This window comes from Echinops telfairi, unplaced genomic scaffold, assembly GCF_000313985.2.
Source record: "Echinops telfairi isolate 266 unplaced genomic scaffold, ASM31398v2 ScPeMD7_3533;HRSCAF=4204_0, whole genome shotgun sequence".
Taxonomy (NCBI): Eukaryota; Metazoa; Chordata; class Mammalia; order Afrosoricida; family Tenrecidae; genus Echinops; species Echinops telfairi.
In genome coordinates, this window is record NW_022107431.1 from 49,254,080 (window position 1) to 49,257,538 (window position 3,459).

The window sequence follows — 3,459 nt, forward strand, 5'->3', positions numbered from 1 at the left end:
TTTTGGGTTTCAAACACTGCAACTCAGTATGGAAGTGGAAAGCCTCCTCGTTCTCCTCCAGAGCTTTTGCAGATTTTAACTGCTGCCCTTTTGGATAGCAGCCCAACACTCTGCTAATATTCTGGAGAGTTCTTTAGGGTATTGGAACAGGTATGAACTGTTCTGCCACCCCTTCCTCATCCCTTCCTTTCCATGTTCCCCTCGTCACCGCTCGTCTTCCTTCAATTATCATTTGATTAATGCGAAAGCTCTTCCTTGTCCTCTCTTCTAGGCAGACATGATAATGTTGGCTACAGAAAAGTTAATTGGGAAATTTGACTACTCCGTACATAATTTGCCTTCTGACTCAGAGCAATTTCTGTCTTTTGTGATATCTTAGAAATAGTTCCTCCTCAGTTTCATTTATTTTTCTGTGAGAGAGATTTTTAATGGGACTCCTTAAGGTTGGCATTTTTTAATGCCACGAAGAAGTGGTCAGGAGTGGAAGATTTTTAAAGCTAGGCCGATGCAGAGAAAAATGAAATTTCTCATTTTGAGATTCATTGATCGCGTTTGCAGAAGTCACCAGCCCCTCTGTAAAGTATTTTACTTTCATTAGCTTCACTCTTCACCAAGCTCTCTCAGAAAGCTAGAATTTTCCAGATGGCTTTGGACCATGCTTCATTTCTGGTCATATCACACCATAATGATGCCACTTATTCATCCATAAAAGCTTGTGGAAGTGCACTGCACATCTGCACATAATGCAGCCATTCATGCAAAGAAAGCCGGGGACGCTGTCTAATCACAAGAGATCTGTGAGCTCTCTCTTCTCCCTCAGTCTGCCTCCCGAGTTTCAACTGCCTAGGGGAGAAGAGCCAGCAGCATATTAGCCTGATGAGCTAATCCTTAGAAACATTCTCTCTCTGCCCTCGTGAAGCTGGGGTGCAGCCAACGTGCACTTATTCTTGTAGACCCCGAAGAAAATAATCTTCCTTCTTTAACCCTATGAACACCATGGGAACCTATCATTTTCAATGTAAAGCTAACCCTAACCAATGCCTTCCACATAACCTTTAGTCAAAACAAATGATATTTTTTTCAACTACAGCAAGTCTTTAAACAAATGTTGTTATAGAAGGACCTACTCAATGAAAAGTGTCATGTGGTTCCTCTTTCCGGTCATTGTAGATACCTTAGCATTTGTCCAGTTCGTAGACTTTTCTGAAGTATCTAGAGAGTAGCAAGCAAGGAAGAGACAGCTGTTTTATCTCCTTCAGCACAACACAATTATAAAAGAGGAATTTGGACGAATTCCTTGGGGAGATTTATTATTTTCCCATAGGCCAAGTCTGTTGTGATGCAGTCACAATTATAGCATAATTTAGCTTGCAGCCTAATGAGAGCCTGTGACATCTGAGCAGTCCTCACTCGGACACTTGCCTTCACTTTGTCAGTAAGGAGCTTTCTTGTTTCCTCAACATTCACCTTGAACACATAACACACATCAGTAGCGTGGTGCTAGATCTGAATCGTGGTGAAGCAAAGGGTAGATACTTCAGTCCTAGGAATACATGCAAGTGTAAAGCGCAAGGCTTTTGTATTCATTTCCTACCACTACCATGACCAATTTCCACAAATGGAGCAGTTTAAAGTAGTGTGAGCTTATTATCTACAGTTCTTTAGGTCAGAACTCTTGAGTGGGTTCGACTGGTCTCTCTGAAGTGGGTCTCACAGGCTGCACGCAAGGTGTCAGCTGACCTGGGTACTTGGAGGCTCATTCAGTTGTTGGCACAATTCAGTTCCTTGTGGTTGTGAGCTGAGGACTCTGTTTCCCTGGTGGCTGTTGGGAACGTCTCTCAGCTTTTTCAGGTCCTCTGCCCCTCCATCCTCAAACCAGCATTGTTACATCACTTTGAACCTTGCACACTGTGTTCTTTCACCTCTACAGCCTCACTGGCTAGCCCCCTAATCTTTAAAGCCTTACATTGAATTCTCTCTATAAAGTCTCCTTTTCTGTGTAAGTAAATATGTTCACAGGTAATAGGGGTTAGGATGTGAGCCTCTGGAGGAAGGCATTTTGCCTACTAGAGGTTTTACGTACTTCTTCACCAGAGCGACTTTCTCCCTACGGGGAGTCCCTAGATCAGAAAGATGGTCCATTTTTAAGTATGTCTTTAAGTCAGTTTTGGAAGTAAGTCAGAACATGTACCTACGTTTCTTCCGTTGTTGTTGTTAGGCGGCACTGAGTCCGTTCTGACCCGTAGTGACGTATGCACAGCACAATGAAACACTGCCCCCTTCTGCACCATCTCATAACTGTTCCTGTGCGTGAGCACACGGGCGCAGCCACGGTTCTATCCATCTCCTCGCCTCCGCTGCCTTCCCATCCTTATCAAACTTGATGTCCTTTGCCAGGGACCGGTCTCTCCTGACAACTTGTAAGGCAAAGCCTCACCATCCTTGCCTCCAAGGAGTCCTTCTTCCAAGACAGATTGTTTGGTCCTTTTAGCAGTCCGTGGTACGTTCAGTATGCTTCTCTGGCACCACAGCTGAAATTCATCAGTTCACCTTCCATCTTTTTATTCAACGTCCAACTTTCACATGCATATGAGCCAATTAACAATACCAGCACCTGCTTGAGGTCCGCCTGACTCTCCAGAGTAACAGCTTCTATTTTCAATACCCCAAAGACGTCTTGCGCTGCAAATTCAGGGCAGCACATTAAAGGCAACGGATTTAAAACAACACATCGTTTGATCTCTTGACGGCTGCTTCCATGATCGTTGATTGTGGATCCAAGCAAGACAAACCCCTTGACAACTTCAACCTTTTCTCCGTTTTTCTTTGCTTTTCTTTTTTTTTACCAACAGATAAATCAATTTACTAAAAGAGTTGATTTAAGCATCTGCAATGGTGACTTCAACCTCTCCTCCAGGTTCAATACTGATGGACGTGATCTGCTTCACTATCTCAGAAGGGCTGTGCAAATCAATGAGACGCTTGTGGATCCTCATCTGGAATCGATCCCAGGTCTTAGAACCTTCACCACAGGGCGTGTTCCTGCTGGTAATTCTGTCTTGGGAGGCATCCTAACTGGTCCCTTCACTTTCAGGTTCTTCTCCTTAGCCCCTCTGATCAAGGCAGCACACACTTTCTCCAAGGATTTCACGTTGCAGCTGGTCAGAGTAATTCTAATCCGGTGAATGGCCACTTCGGGTTCCACTGGTGTCTTTCCGGTGTCCTTAAATGCCATGGCGGCGGGGCGCTTCCTGACCGCCTTGTTCATCGATGCTCAACGAGCGCGAACAGCGGTGAGCCAGGAATGGGAGCAGGGGGACGGAGCACGCTGGGACGGGGCCGCGGCTTCCTCAAAGAGAGCGTTTCTCCATTGTTCATGGTATATTGATCCAGTTTTTGTATTTTGGTCTTTTTCACATTGTAATCCATACTGAAGGCTGTAATTCTTGATCTTCCTTA

General features: G+C 44.8%; 1 pseudogene; it reads right to left on the reverse strand.

Annotated features, from left to right (window-relative positions):
* Positions 1-2,879: 2,879 nt before the first annotated feature.
* On the reverse strand, positions 2,880-3,235 carry LOC101643385 (annotated as a pseudogene).
* Positions 3,236-3,459: the final 224 nt, after the last annotated feature.